The following is a 16,621-nucleotide window of genomic DNA, read 5'->3' as shown; positions in this document are numbered from 1 at the left end:
AGTGTTTACATACAAGAACAAGGAAATAATATAGTTACAGTGGGGTTAACATTACTATTTTTGAGCTAGCTGTTTGCCAACAGCCGTAGAACTTTAAAGCTTTATAAGCATCTGTCATGTAGCTGGATGGAAAACACTGATATGTGATGCAGAATCTTCTTTGCCCACCTTGTTCCTGCTCTCTCAGGTTCTGTATCTGGGAGTCAATAAGTGACACAAATAACAGAAGTTCAATCACTTTCCGTGTCCTAACTTCTTTAACGCAGTCTGTACTATTACCACGGTAAGTGCGTAACCTGAACAGCTCTGTTTTAGCCATCCTGCCAGTAAAATAGTTGCTGCTTTTTTTTAGCTCATGGCAGAGATTCTATTGCAGGGTGATGGATATTGCAGTAGAAGGCTCAAAAAAATGTCCAGGAAAACAAGTATTTTGATCTGCTTTGTATTCACCTATTGGAGGCTTCTGTAAATACTGGGAAGGGAGATACAGACTTGCATTTGGAAGGGAGTTCTGTAACATATGAAAGGGTAAGGTCACACAGCTTTACATAATAAATGCCATTTAAATACAAGGAAGATGTTATGTTGCTTTTGTTTTGTATCCCATGAATGTACCTTCTAAACATAGATTTGGAAAGGGGGGCTTCCAACTAGACTTGTATTTAAAGGTGGTAAATAAAATAGCCAGACAGGCCAATGGGATGATTTACTAATGCTGAGAGAGTTGGGAAATAAAATAGTATGTGTAATGAGTTCTGTTGGAAACTGCGATGAAATATTGAAGTTTATTTTTTTATACTGAGTAATAGAAGCAAGATATAATAGGTGATCTCCCAAATTTGCTGGTTTTGTGCCTCAGTGCATAGAAGGAAGGTGAAATAGGTTTTGCTTATGGTGCAAATGCACCATAAGAAGGAAAAAATCAGATTAAAAATATATCAAATTTTCTTCTTTAGGGTAAAGCTCTTTGAAGTATCCTTCAAATACTTGTCCAATTTCATTGCTCCCCTGGTTGCTGCCTATGGCTCTTTCAATATATTCATACTTAGAAGTAGATGGTGTTTCACTCCTAATCTATGAGAGCTGGGGGACAGAGGTGATAGGAATAATGGTGTAAGTTGCACACCATATTCTGTAGCTCTTTCATCTTGCATCTTCTTTCATCTTCCCTCAGTTTCAAGCCTCTTTTCCCATAGGTTACATCATCCTGCACTAATAGGCTATGCTTACTCAAGCTATATAGATGCGGAAATTATGTTGACTTATACTGACTCTTCTAGAAGGTTCCTTCGAAAGAGAATGTACCGTGCCACTCCATTCTCTCCATCTGCTCAAAAGCTCATTTCTTCTATCCTGTGAGAAAAGGCTCCTGACAGAAGGCACAGAGCAATCCCATTACCTGCTTCTTGGTTCTCTGACCATTTTCTGGGGTGTTGAGATTATTTTGTATGTTATTTGGATCTGAAGATTTTCCCTACTTTTGAACTCAAAGCCCCTTTCTTAAGCCACACATTATGTACTGTCTCCCGTTTGCTGTGTCTGTTGTCTGCCAACTGTAGCAGCAAGAGGTAGATGAAAGTTTAAATCACAGCTTCCTTGAATGATTTCATGTCTTGAAGTGTATGTTTATCATTGTTTTGTCCCCAGCCTGTAGGGACAAGAAGACATTTTTGTGGAATTTTTTGTTTCTCTCTGTTATGTCCTCCAGAGAGTGGAAATGGAAGAAGAAATGACAACAATGTCACACACTCGAATACATGTGAGTAATGGCACAAGCACTTGTTAACTCAGATATTTCTTTGAAACATCAAAAATTATTAAATTTTCATGGGAAGCTTGAAACACCCTGGATTAAAGCACAGTCACTTTGCTTCAGATTTTTAGGAGCAGCCCTTGACTTCTCTTTCTGAGACCATCATGGCAACATCACATACCAGTGAGGAATAATGGTTATACAAAAATGGAATTGTGGTTTAACCCACTGACATGAAACTCTGCATGGGTGTCAAAACAATGGATAATTTTATATGGACTATTCTACAAGGCATAGCTAATTGAATGGCAGCCTTAACTTTCCACTGCTGTTCGTGAAACCAAGGGTTTGGAAGCGCATTTTACATGAGTGGTCAAAAGTGGGTGTCTTCTGAACTCTGGCTTTGGCTCCATTGATCTGCAAAACTACACTGGACTTTCATTGAGCTTCTTGTAGAAATCCATTCTCAGGCTATATGCATAAAAAAAGGGCACAGGCTGCCAGCTCTGAGTGGCAGAGTCCATCCACACCAGTGACATAGATGCCAGGTCAAACGTCACTTGTTTTCTAGGTCAGACTGTGTCACCAGCTTGTAGCACAATAGTGCCAGCTCGGGGTAACACTTGTTTGTCAGTCTGGAGCTGCTGCTGAACAACATTCTGCATCATGATAACTTTCTGTTACATGAGCACACATCAGTTCCAAGAATTAGCCAGAAAATGGCAGCAATCAAATGATCTGAGCTTCTTCAATGTCCATGTGTAGCACCTCATAGTGTTCTGTTCAATGTGTAGATGCTGGGCAGTACAGCAGACCAAACTATAGTATTTATTTTTATTACCTTGATTATATTTCATACCACCCTAGCTGGATTTTCGTATGCATTTCAAAAATACAATTTTGAAAGCCTCAATTATTTAAATTTAAAATATTATTAAATATCTAAGTATGATTATTTCTTCTAGATTTCATAATATTGATTTGCTGATGCAGTTGCATTTCCATTTATGTAAAATAGTAGCAATGACAGGAAATAAAAACAAAGAAAACTGAAGGTGTCGACTTCTGGCACCCTTGAGGCCAATATTTCTTAGTTCCCTGGTACAATACTAAGCAGCAAAAGTAAGTTGTTCAAAATCTGTCCCATTGTAATGTCATTGTTGCTGTGGTCACCTGTTATGAGTGATGTACACAGTGTTGTGAGGTTCAGGTGAAAGCAAAAATCATAAATGAATACACATTGTATACTCAAAAGTTGTTTCATGGATACAAGAGGAGGAAGAGGTTCTGATCTCCTGCCTAAGCCTGGGCAGTATCGTCCTTCTGTTCAATGGACAGTGTGTGGACTGTTTCACTGGAGTCTAGTTACCAGAGAAGCTGCCATACACAGCCATGGCTTGAAGCTAGAAACTGTTGTTAATTGTCATAATAATACATTTGCACAAACACACAAATACACAATTAAAGTTCTCATAGTTCTTAAAAGCTTAATCAGTACTTACTGAGACTAGCATTTATAGTTTTTTTAGACGCTGGGCTGAATTCTTGCTTGAGCTATAAAATTCTCGGTTACTGCAGAGGAGAAATAGGTTCCCCCAGTGAAGCTTCCGCCTCCCCTCCAGCTCCGCTAGAGGAGATCAAGACACGTTCCACTGAGAACAGAGAGAGTGCAGCTCCAGTGGCAGCTTCTCTGATTTCAGTGCGGCTTCTTTACTCTGCATAATAAAGACAAGTTGGTTCCTTCGACACCTGTGTGAGATTGTAGCAACGGCATCATTCATCTGCAAGAGATTAATGAGAGGCCTTTGTTTGCCAGCCCTCCTGCAAGTACCTTATGCTTGCTGACATCTGATATTTCCCGTGGTGGCTGGAGTTAGCACGTTTTCAAGGTAGCGCCACGTTGGAACCTTTATCACCTCATCAGTGGCTCTGCTGGCGTTGGCTCCACGCAAGGGACGGGCGTGCGGCCACCCGGTCCCGCTGCGCGCCAGCCCTGGCATGTGGGGCTGCTGGGCTGCCAGCTCGCTCCGACTTTTTGTTTCTCCTTTGCTGTGCAAGCAGTCAGAATGCCTGAAGGTAATTCCTGTTGTTCAGCCAGTCTGTTAGACAGGTGCATTGTTTTCCATTTTGTGACTTTACAGGTCTGCAAAGCACATTGGACATGCATGATGTCACATAAGGATTCTTGTAGTTAGAATAAACATAAAACTTGAGAATATTGCCTAGAGAAGAAATGTCCTACAAAGCAAAAGAGAAAACCTTTGATCTTGTAAAATTATCAAAATCTATTTATAGTGAGCAGAGAAACAAATACTTCTTCCCTGCAGGCAGGGCTCTTCCCTTTTCTTTATAGTACATAATACTGAAGTTAAAAAAAAATCATCAGAATAACCTGTTAGCAAAAGAATTATTGTAATACAGGTTAGAAGTGGTACTTAGTAGCCATGATGTATGGCACAAGGTATAATCTAAGAAATAAGTTCCTTTTAAGATATATATATATATGCCTATATAAAATAAGGATATAATGTATAGTTTTGGGGCTGTTCTGTGCAGGGACAGGAGTTGGACTCAATGGTCCTTGTGGGTCGCTTCCAGTTCACGAGAGTCTATGACTCTGTGACTCTATATTCACTGTGGGTGTGAGTGGTGGGTTGAATGTAGGGCACCCTTACCAGTTAAAGTTTTATGAAAGAAAATCTATTTGTTGTACAAGTTACAGATACTAACTACTTTGATATTTGTTAGTCTGAGCAAAGGCAAAGAATCATGCCATGAATTTATGAGTGGTTTTACTAAGATGAAGTATATTGATTTTCATCTGGGCTGATATTCTAATATTCTCTCCAGGATTTCATTATTTCATTTTGTATTTGCTTGCAAACATGTTTTGCCTCAGCTGTAGCTATGTATAATAGCATTAACTCTGTAGTATAAAAACATGCTGAATAGGGTATGTGTCTGTTAATTGCTCTAATTTGGGTCAGTACATCAGAATGCACGATTTGTCTGTCATTTAAGTTTTGTACACTGGTAACACACACAAACAGCCCCCACCACGTACGCCCCACTGTTTGTTCTGGAGAACCTTTTTGCCAACCCCTCTTGATGGATGGACAGATTGGTACCTCGCATCCTGTTCTCCTGAATATATCTGCATATATTTAGAAAGTTAGTATTGTATCAAAAAAGACCTAAATTCACATCATTTGTTCTACATTTAAATGTTCTACATTTAAAACACCAGACTTTCTAGTTAGTGTGTTTAAGTGACTGTGTTACTAGTAGCTCTGGTAGAACAGAACCTCGAATGTGTTTTCTCTCAAGCAGTTCTCATTGCATATCTGTGCACTTTTGGACTCACTGCCAAAGAAAAATTACAATATAGAAACTTTCTTCTTTTGCTTGGTAGTATCATGGGATACGAACGAGTGGCCTGAAGCTAATTTTAAGGAAGCATAAGCATATGCTGTTGTTCATTTTCAAATATATTGTAATGATTCACATTGTGCTTCATATTTTCAGCAGATAAACAACTTGATTGTGCCAGTCCCTTAACTCCATCAATGCCAATATCAGCAGACAGGATAGGATTTTTGTTTGTTCTTCTAAGGGTTTCCTCCTTCTTTCCCGAGTTTCATGTTAAGACAAAGGACAGCATCAGCGAATTAGGAGAGGTATTCTTTTTAGCAGAAAATCCATGTGAAATTTCTCACTTAGTCTTAATGGTTCTCCAGCTGAATGCAAAAAAAAAAAGCCATCCTAAGCAAACTAAATCTGGTGAAAAGCAGCAAAGAACTAACCTGTTGTAACACATTGACATCTCAGGGAAACATGTAAATAGGATGTTAACATCCCTCAATTCGGTTTGCAACACCTATCAGTTGACATAAAACATTTTACTAAAATGTTTCCATGTTTTGAAGGTAATTGCTTTAAAGCATGATCCACTGTCCAGTCCTGTGGTTTAAAAATGCAGCCCAGTAGAGCAAAAACCCAGACAGGGGGATACAGAAGTTCATGCTCTTTCGGCGGTAGTTCCTGCCGGCGCTGCCCTGGGGGCGCGCTCTGCATCGCCGGGGCACCCTTCTGCTCCTTTTCCAGCCCCCTCAGTCTGACGGGACCGTGCACAGAGCCGCATGGCTTTGATGGAAGGGGTAAAGAACGGCCCAGACGACTCATGAAAAGTTTGCTCATCAGAAAGGTGAGAAAAGTGAGTTCTTACTGCTACTTCTTCAGATAAGTGACAAGACTTGTCTTTGACTCCCTTATTCTGCATTAGCACTCTGCTGAATGCAACAAGGCAGAGATGGCAGCCACAGATCTTTTAAAGCAAAACCAAACCTTTAAGTTCTTTCAAGTTTGGCCTTGCACACTTCAAGATGCTGCCTTTCAGTAGCACATAAACTGTTGACTCTCATGAAAGGTAAGTTTTTCAGGAGCTTATCCTGAACATCTTTGTTCATGCTGCCTTTAGGCAGCTCTTTGATCATCGTACTTATAGTTAAGAATCTTGTTGTGAGGCCCATGACTCCCTGTGCCTCTCACTGAGGTTTCCAGACCCAATTCAGAGCTGTGTTTAAAAGCGCAGTGCCACAAATCCTAAATCAACACAACATAATTTAATTGGAGCTTTCAAAAGCAAACTGGAGGAGCTGCAGGTGTGAGGGATGAGGAGCTGTGGGTGTGAGGGATGAGGAGCTGCAGATGTGAGGGATGAGGAACAGGTGTGAGGGATGAGGAGCTGCAGGTGTGAGGGATGAGGAACAGGTGTGAGGGATGAGGAACAGGTGTGAGGGATGAGGAACTGCAGCTGTGAGGGATGAGGAGCTGCAGGTGTGAGGGATGAGGAACAGGTGTGAGGGATGAGGAGCAGGTGTGAGGGATGAGGAGCACTGTGAGGGATGAGGAGCACTGTGAGGGATGAGGAGCAGGTGTGAGGGGAGGGAGCAGCTGGTGCTGGGAGGGCTCCGGGTGGCACCTGTGCTGAGGTGTTGGGCAGGAGAAGTTGGAGCCTGTCCCTGGAGCCGTGGAAAAGTTTTAAAAGAAAGAGTTTGTGCCTGCTGCCAACCCCCCTGTGAGCTGTGGAGGGCTCCATGGACTGCTGGGCCACCATAGCTGTACCATGCACAGTGAGTGCTGCGTGAAACTGCTTTGTCTGTGAGTGGTTTTCGAAGGACAAAAAAGAGCTGGGGTGTTGTAGAGAGCCACAGCTGAGAGTAGGGTAAGTACAGAAGGATGGCTTGGTGGTTTTTTAGGGCATGAGGAGAGGGGAAAAGCCCTCGGGATACCAGCGGGAGTGTGAATGTGGTGGGGCTGGTGTGCTAAGATGGCTGCTGAGGTGTTGTGAGGAGTGCAAGTAGGGCAGGTGCATGTTAGTTTTGTGTTTAAAAACAAATAGCTCAGAACATAAGCCTAGAATTTTAGTACATCGTCATATGTTTGTTTTGCTGAAGAGAGCTCTTGTCCATAGGATGGATGTTAGATTAAGTTTAAAGCTGAATTTTAGATGATCCTTTGGAAGGCTGTTCAGACAAGCTTCCTGCACTTTCTCTAGGAAAGTATAGGCTCTTTGGTTTATCTGAAGGACTAAATAATTTGTGTGCTGTAGTTTTACTTCTTGAAAGCAAGGATAGAAAACTCCACAGTAAGACGAGGAAAACTTAATAGGGAGTGAAGTGGCACGAGATGGTTTTGCAGGTTGTGGTCTGTGTGGGGATGGACATGCTGCATTTGGGAGTGCGACTGCAGTGGGCAAAAGGCTTTTATGCGTGGTTAAGCTTCCAGATTTCATGGCGTGGATCCAGTATGAATTACTAAGTTGTTCGTAACAATGTGGTTGGAAACAAGGCTCCAGTGATGAGGACAGAGCTAACTTTTGTAGTTAAATGATGTAGTGTTGCAGTTGGAGGAAAAAATGCTGTGTTGTATCAGCTCCTTGGTGGGATAAGAATCGTATTTGGGATAAGGGATTACCTATTTAATGCTCAAATTGAGAATTATGTTATTCAACAGACAGTCATTGTGCCACCTGTATTAAAAGTTATGTAAGTAAAGGAATTATTTATTTACATTGCAATGTGAAGTTACAATGCAATTATTTCTTTGCATTGTTTTTCCTCTTGAGCTGTCAGGGCAGGGAGTGGCAGAAGCTGGAATGCAGGTCCCTGCTCAGCAGCTGCTCAAAGCACCTTCCCCAGTCCTGCAGGCACCTGCTTCCCTGGAAACAACAGCTCCGAGACACCTGGGTGCTCTGCAAGGGGAAATTGCGACCTTTCAAATAGGAAACTAAATATGTCAGGTACAATTACCATTTCTACCTGTCTTTTCATCCTCAGTCTCACTGAAGTGTGGATCTCAAAGGTGACTTGGTGATCTCCAGGGGTAGATACTCAGGTGTGTCTGGGGCAGGTACAGGGACTAATGCTGTGCATAACAGTGATAGGTGCTTGTTTAAGCATGAACAGAACGCAAGTCTTTACTAGAACGGGAGAAGAAAAGCATGAAAAAATGCCTGTGGTGTGTTGACTTGTGTGTTAACCAGAACTCAGACTGGGTTCCTATGGGTAAAGTACTAGGAGGTGAAAAGCTTCAGGGTTTAGAGGAGCTCTTTTTGCCCTACTTCAAAGTATAGGATGCATCTCCCAAGGTCAAGGAGCCCGCTCTGTTAGCTCATCAAAGCAAAGGCTGGAGAACAATGTGATTGGTTTACAAATACATGCAACCAATTCAGCAATTTGACACAATCAGTCAATTCAGCAGACAAAATACAACAAAAAAATCTTGTAGTGTAAGAGGAACTAACTTGCACAATGTTAGGAATACATACTTAATAATTTATGTAGATTAATTGCTCTTGGAAGAATTTACCTTGGGTGATAATTGTTATTGAAATGTCTTTTGAGTCACTTGGGATGCTTTTCAGGTGTATATGATGTAGTTCAAGTAGAAATATTGTAGGTGAAGCAGCAATGTGTGAGGCAGTCTCATGGCCTCTGATATGTGAGCCATTGGGCTGAAAGATTAGAGAGGTTCGTCTGATCTGAGAAAGAAGGAATTGTAATAAATGTCCTTTAACTGAGCTGCAAATATGACTGCGCATTACATGAAGTGGGAGAAAACTGTTCCCTTAAAGGTGAAACAAATCTATGTGGTCCAATGCTCTTCTTAATTGATTAGCCAGCACCAAAGCACTGCCTAAATGAGGGAGGAGAGGAAGTGTATTTTTGAACTGTCAGATCCCTACTTTTAAATCCCTTAGTTCAAAATTTTATCTATAATTAGCAAAAAGACATCCATATGGTGACTTTTCTAGTCCCAGATGGGTAGCTGTCATTTTGCACATGATCTTTGCTTCTCTTTTGAAGTAGAAATGAGTAATCTTGGAAATATTAATCTGACTTCAACTATATTTATCCTTCTATCAACAGTGATGACACATTTTGATTTCTTTCTTGGCGTACACAGTATGTGCTGCGGTGCAGAGGATTCCAGTTGCCATAATTTTCAGTGGAAAGAATAATTATCACAGGGAACTGTAAGTAAGTTATTATGGGATATTTGTATATTTAATTAGCAAAACCAAAATGTTCAGGAGTAGCGATGCAAAGATATGCCGAACTTAAGACTCTGCTAAGGGGATGATTGAAGGTGGTGTGCAAGTGCTTAAAATTGGCTCCCCTTTCCAGGCACGCGGTGCCTGGCGCGGGAGCAGCTGCACACCTGCTCCTGCCTGGCAGGATGCTGCTGGAAGGAGCCCCAGCAGAACAAACAGAGAAGTAAAAGCCATTTACTCTGCCAGAAAAGGTGTTTAGGTATCTGACTTATCCTTTTCTCTTAACTGCTGGAGTACTAATGCTTAGCACAGATCTTTCTGCCCTTGCCAATATAGTTTATGGGGTGACATAACTACAGGCATCTTGTGTGTTTAGACTTTCATTTTCTTTTTGGGGAGGTGGGGAGGGGAAAGTAATTGCGTAAGGGGAAGGTATTTTATGGCAAGTGTTACATCTGTGCATGACTATCTCGCTCTCATTTTACAAAAAATAATTTTGGTTGCTGGTGCTCAAATATCCATATAATGAGGCTAGCAGTCTCTGTAAGCGGTGCAAAACCTTGACATTCCTCTTAGTAAGCATTCCCCTTAAAATGCAATCTTATTTTGGAGGGGAAAAAATGTTACAGTACAGTTGTTTGGGTTTTTTTACCACAGGCAGTGTCAGAGGAAAGAGGCCAGATCCAATCAAATGAAGTAAATGGAATTACCCTGAATTTACTCTTGTATAAGTGAGAGCTTGTTTCGAGCCCCAAGCTACATGAAAATGATTGCTGTTCTCTTTGCTAGCGTTGCCCATATGAAAGCTGACATAAATATGACCCAGAGTGAACCTATTTAGCAAGTGATAGGGTACATTTTTTCACTATGATTGAAAGGCCTTAAGAATGCAAGTCTCAGAGGCACGAAGGAATAGAGGTACCTGAGTTCCATGAAGATCAATAGGAATTAAATGCTTAAGTGACTCAGGCCTATGCCTCCTGAAAACATTAAAGCGTTTTTTAGCAACTCAGCAATCATAGTTTCTTCTTTTCAGCACCATCCTTATGACAAAATTTGCACAGGAGATGGAAATGAATGCCAGAAGTTTATTTGTTAGGTTAATGTTTTTTATAGGCAATTAAAATTTTAGTGTTGCTGGCCTAATACTAGGGGAAATCTTTTTCACAGTTGTAAGCTTTGCAAGTAACTGAAGGGGTAAAAGATCTGAAAATTAACTTTTGCGTTGTAAGAGTGAGGGAGACCTGCACTCTATAGTGAGGAGAAACCCCACCAGACACTCACGTGAAACCAGAGCAGAATGCAGTCTCGGATGCCGCTGTGTTATCCCTTCAAAAGGAATTTAGTACTTCATATCTTGATTTTTGGATTTCCCCCACCGGCCCAGCTATGGCAGAAGAAAAAGATATTCTGTCCCTCTATCAACCTTAGTCTTACAACTTTCTCTGGGATTTCAAGCCACTATTTCAAGTACCTTTAGTGTTTTGCTTTTGTTACTCTCTTAATAACACCGCTGTACAGAAGGATGTGAATGCAGTTAAGAAACTGTCTTTGGAAATCAGCCCATGTGGTTTAGGTCTGTAAGAAACCAGTAGAAACACAACATTGTTGTTGTCAACCTGCACATTCTACAACGGGATGAAAAACATATGCATCCAATGATGTAGGTTGCTAATCAAACAAGTGACATGTGGCTTATTTTGCTCCATGTCTCTTTAAAGACACGATGATCAAAAAGAAACGGCATGTTTTACAGATACAAGATTAAATTATCATTGAACATTTAATATTTGGTGATTTTAAGCTTGTGTTGTGCCTTTAAATGCTTGACTAGGTATGTAAATTTAATAAAACCTGTATATATGCTTGAAATAGTGCCGAAGATTTGAATATTGTGGCAGAACCCAGCTCCAGTGGCTTTAGGAATAATTGTTGCGTACCTCTCATCCTAATGTCACTTCACACATAAAGCAAGCCACAACTAAACCGTAACTAAGGCAAACTGGTTTGTGGCAACAGCAGTATTCAGGTTTTCACTTCTCAAGGGCCTGTGGAAAATGTAAATTCAACTGAACCAGAAAATTGTGGTTAATTAGGAGCAGGGAAAAACTGTTACTCAGATTGAATGGTGGGTATCCAATGAAAATATTTGAATTACACAGTTTCCAAAGAGATGAGCAAGTGGGGCAGGTTTGTGCCATGGTGCAGGGGGACACTTTTACCTTCAAACATGCAGAGTGAGGCTCAGCCTGTTAAGACTTGATACCTGCCCAGTCTTTGGCTTTGGAATTTGAGAATTGTTGTGGCTTCTCTTATAACTGACTTTTCTTCAGTTGGAGCCGGGCGAGCACCAGCGGGGAACGGCTTCCTAGGTTACAGCTCTATTTCCATTTGCAGTTTCTGCAGGAGACTTGCTGCCACGCTGAATTGGCAGGAATCTTGCAGAAAAACACTCAAGGTTACAAAGAACACTTAATCACACACAGCACACTATGAAACAATATTTTCTTCCTTGTAGAACAACAGTAGACACCGTGTCCAGATCTTTCTATCAGTCAAAATTATTCAAGATGAGGAAATTTTGCTGCTACGTTTCAGGACTTCTTCTAATAAGTGATTGATACTTAATAAAACTTAAAATCTGCACACACACACCGAGGGGTTGTTGGGTTTTCTTCCATTTCACTAGGTACAGTCAAGAACCAAAATCTTATGTTTGATCACATAGAATTACAGACTAATGAGTCCCTAAAATTTACTTAGTTTCACCTAATTGTGTTTTACTTGACTTCTCTTAGAATTAATTACAGCTAAGGAAGCAAAAGGCTGAATTCATAAGGGTGAGAATGGTTGCCAATTTATAAAGAGTTTTGGGGTGACCAAAACTGAATTTTACCAAGGTACCTGCAATAAAATATCACATAGCTCTAGCTGGTAAAATTTAATCTTCTGCCAACTGCAGTGTTTGCACTTTTGCCAGATGCACACCAAAAAATATTGCTGTCACATAAACCTTCCAACAGTCAGGAATCTGGTTTATGAAAGGGAAAGTTTGTGCATAAAGAGCTTGTAGGCTCTTGATGGGCAAAGCTATTCCAGTGCGGTTTTTATTAGTCTAGGAGAGAGTTATAAACAGTTTGCAGCATAATCACCAAAGTAAAGGGAATAGTCCTGTCGCCGTGTGTGCAGATATGGCACCCTCCAGAGAGGTTTAGAAATCTGATGCCTGCTCTGTTCTCCTTCTGATCTTGTTGGTTTAATTGCGTGCTGTTTGTCAGGATCTGGGACAATCTGAAAGCCGAATACTCAGAGAAGGACTTGTTCTTGTATTTTCTGTTACTGGGAGTATGCAGGGATATTTTTATGCATAGCAAAAACTAGAATGCCTTCTCAAAGCTATGGATTCTGATTCTTTCCTGACGCTAGCTTTAATCTATTGTGTACAGTATGTAGTCATCTACATACAGTTTGTAGATGACAAAAGCCTTTAGCAAGTGTGAAGGCTGTGCTTCTAATACAGATGTATAGAAAAGAGGGATGAGCCCGTGCAAAGAGGAATCGTTTAGAGTGTAACAGCAGGAGCTCTGGGAAGCATCGCCCTGTGTTATTGCACATGCTGCTTCCTCACAAAGCTTCAGGCAAATTAGAAACTACGTGATTGAGAATAGCTTTGCAGAAATCCAAGAGGAAAGGTGCAATTAATGTCAGTTAGAACAAATTAATTATACAAAGACTAATGTTCAATTATTTTATTGTGTCTAATTTGTTTCCAACATATTTATGTCATCCATCTGTATCCTGTTGTTATTGAATTTGTTACTGGCCCAACGTCCATCCACATATTTCTCTATGCTTCAGGATCACTTAAACACAATGAAGACAAATGCTTAGGGACAGTTTTTAATAATATTGAAGTGACATTTCATTCTGGGCTTTGGCCATGCTCTTATTAGGTAGATCAATGTGCCCTTTCGGTGGGTACTGAGGGGCCTGTTTGGTAAAGTGGATGGGTGGGAGACTGGTTAGATGTAAAACCTGTTTAAGACTTGCATGCTTTTTAGGGAGGAAGCAAGATAAGATGCTCACATACTGTCTGGAAACCCTCTGCCCAAGTTTATGTGCACCTGCAGATGACTGTGGAAGACTTCTATAAACCCTGCACATCTTTCCTATAAGCTGTACCTGATTGTCTTTTTGCTGCGTTGCATCCCCTCTTCCTGTACCGACGGGGTGGAATGACCAGAAATTACCAGTGTGAACAGCAGAAGCGATGCTGCTTCTGGGCAGCAAGAGGAGTCCAATAATAAGAACGTCCCACTCTGCAGGAACCTCTCCATATGGGAGTTGTTCTATCCAAACTGCATTGTAATTCTGTTTTCAATGTCCATTTCTCAATTACTTGGAAACTGTCTGCTTTCCTAAGGGATGCATCTTATTTCAGCACTTCAGAATTATGCATGAAATTTACTGCTCTATCAAAACAATGAGTTATTTGCTCCTCACAAAAAAAGGAGCTCGGGGACTGTAGGTGATTAGAATGTTGCAGGGCTGCTTTATCAGCCATGTTATAGCCTGAGTTATTGCCTTCAGCTGTTCTTTATCTGGTGTTTACAAATACTTATTTGCATCAGTGTTTTCTACTGCATTTTATCTCCTTTTTATCACTGTGTTACTAAAAGCTGGTTCAGTCCCTCTCCTCTGGTTACCCATTTTCTGCCTCTGCTGCCTGGCTGCTTGTGACTTTATTATTTCTGTGTTATTGGAAAGCAACGTACTTTTTATTATTTTTCAGCTCTCTGCTTCTGAAAGCTGTGATTGCAAAATCACACCAGGCAGTTCTCTTGGGTTTTTACTTATCTCCCTCTGCTACTATTTGCATTTTACTGAAAGTAATTTCTGATTTTTTAAAAATTTTTTTTAGTCAACGTAATTAGCTCCTGTGAATAGGAAACTGTTTTTCTTTATTGCTTTTTATTGAAGTATGTTGTTTTGGTGGGTTTTTTTCCCCTCTTCTCCCTTGAGGCAAAATTGTTAGCAGGACTGTTTTGGAAGGTATTCTTCCTTGCCTTTGGATTTAGAAACAAAGGAGACTAACATCTGTTATGAAATAATGTTTCGTTAAAGACCTGAAACAGTTGTCCAGATCCTAGCTCATATAAACTGTTAGAAAGCCTTTGAAATCTCTAAATCTACACTTAATCTACACTAATTGAAAATGTTACCTATTTTTTTAAAACATTAAAAGCCCTGTGCCAGATTTAATCATTGACTTACACTGACAGGAGTTTCTGAATGTCTTTCTGCTCAGTTAATTAGTTCATTCTCTAATAGGAATTATTTGGAAGGTACCTCTTGGGCATAGTGTGATGAAGCAGGATTGAAAGGTGCAGGAGTATTCAGTGATCCCATCATATCTAGATGTTCAGCTGACAGTGATTGTCCGTATGTTCCTTATGTTCCTTTTCATGAAAACCCCAAAGATACTGTATCATCCAAATTACATTTCTGAATCTTGATTCATCTTGAAGTCTTTAATTCACTGTTCCCTCAATCTGTTGGTAACCTGGGTCTCTTGTGTCAGCTTTTTCCTTGGAAGGAACGTGCACTTTTACCATGGAATCATTCTGCATTTAGAAAGCAGAAGCGGGGGGGTTGCCTTTAGCTTTAATTTGATACGACATATTCTGAGTATCCTCCAGGATATGTTTTTCTTGGTTTGTGTAAATTACATTATCAGAATAGAACTTGAATTCAGTACCTTAAATAACAAAATATTAAATTGTTTTACTTCTGGTATCACTAGGAGCTTGTACTCCCTATGACTGGAAGGTTCCTGCAAAAAGAAGCCGATAGGAGGCAGTGGCACCGCGACACGGCAGAACAGCACAAAAGGAGCTCTCAGGTAAAAGAATTTTAATTTCTCTTGAACTGAGATGAGATTCAGGGGATGATTTCTTATTTATATTTTTTTAAAGCATGCAACTATAGAAGAATCTGCTTGTTTAACTTATTTTGCAAGGACTTCTGTCGTCGCTTAAATTTGAAAACAGCTTGTGAGTTTTTATGCAGTCTGTCTTTATCCAAAGATACCTTGTGATGATTCAACTGTTTATAAAATCTGTAAGTTGGAGACAGAGACAGCATGGGTTTTTTTTCATTGAATATTGAATACCTCACTGCAGAAAAAGGCCAAAGCTCATAACAAAAGAACAATCATGTTTCAGCCAGCTGGTTGTTTTTCTTTTTTGGAGCTGGTGTCCACTGAGAGCCAGAGCGAGATCTGATGAGACTGAGTGGATTAAGTATTTCTTAGAAATGTGTGACTGTATTAAAACATGGTACAATTCTTACCACAAGCTTGTTAAATCATTCTATGTCTACAAACCTGACATGCTTCTATGGCACAGGTGTGACCATGTAAACTGTCCCTAACTGAGCTAAGATGTGTTGTGGTGGATGTATTTAACATGTTAATCACACTGAAGTTTCAGAGTTGTTAAGTTTACAAAATGTCAGGAAGTGCTGAAGTACGACATTATAAAATCCATGGCTCACATCCTGGTAGCATTGAATTACATTTTAATGAAGTTACATGTGTTGGAGACCTCTTTCTGATAGGTTTTGGAGCTAAATTACAGTTACCCATAACTCTTGCTGCCCACTGATATGTATTTACTTGCCTCTTACATCAAAAGCTGTTGAAGTGCACATAGTTTGCAAAGTGCCTGGGCTCTTTTGGGAATTTAATTTGCAGTAAAAATGTAGAATATATCTAGAAATTATATCTGTACTTAAAGATTGACGCTGTTGTAGCTTGGGTTAAGCTCTGCAACAGGAATAGCTGGATACCAATGATGGGGAAATTGGCCTCTCAGGTACGTTTTGGTGTCACGATGCTTTTCTAGCGCATGCCAATACTCGATTGTCACCGATGCCATCGGAAAGGCCATTTCCCCCTTCAGTACATACCCTTGGAGGCAAAGCAGGTGAGAGCACTGGTGACTGGGAAAACTTAGTGTAAAGTAAAATAAAGTTGAGGCTACAAATTCTGCTTCCCTTTCTTAACAGTGCTTTATCGGAAACAGGACAGCATTTACATTGTGATTAAACATTAGAGGGGGGAAAAGTGGAGATAGGAAGCAATCTGAAGTAGAACAGACCGTATTTAATCTGAGATTGTCCTGAGAAGAAACTGCGTTTTAAGAGCTGATTTGAAAATATAGGTTGATAAAGTGATCTAGGGGAACCTTTGGAAACAGCCGGCCATGCCCCCCACTCTGGGGAAAAAATGCACCTTTCAGAACCGTTCCCTG

General features: G+C 40.4%; 1 long non-coding RNA gene across 2 annotated transcripts in view; it reads left to right on the top strand.

The window, feature by feature from the left end:
* The first annotated feature begins 6,482 nt into the window (after positions 1 to 6,482).
* LOC110362165 (uncharacterized) overlaps positions 6,483 to 16,621 on the top strand; it is a 130,448-nt gene continuing 120,309 nt past the window's right edge. Inside the window, exons 1-4 of one of the 2 annotated variants that reach the window (XR_010466266.1) lie at positions 6,483 to 6,977; positions 7,881 to 8,054; positions 9,184 to 9,290; positions 15,112 to 15,210. This is a non-coding gene — a long non-coding RNA (uncharacterized LOC110362165). The remainder of the gene's footprint in view (positions 6,978 to 7,880; positions 8,055 to 9,183; positions 9,291 to 15,111; positions 15,211 to 16,621) is intronic. The other variant, XR_010466265.1, reaches the window with a different exon arrangement.

The sequence above is a fragment of the Columba livia genome, chromosome 15 (genome assembly GCF_036013475.1).
Source record: "Columba livia isolate bColLiv1 breed racing homer chromosome 15, bColLiv1.pat.W.v2, whole genome shotgun sequence".
Classification (NCBI taxonomy): Eukaryota; Metazoa; Chordata; class Aves; order Columbiformes; family Columbidae; genus Columba; species Columba livia.
Note: the sequence above shows the minus strand (reverse complement) of the source record. Positions and strands in the feature narration are given on the sequence as shown.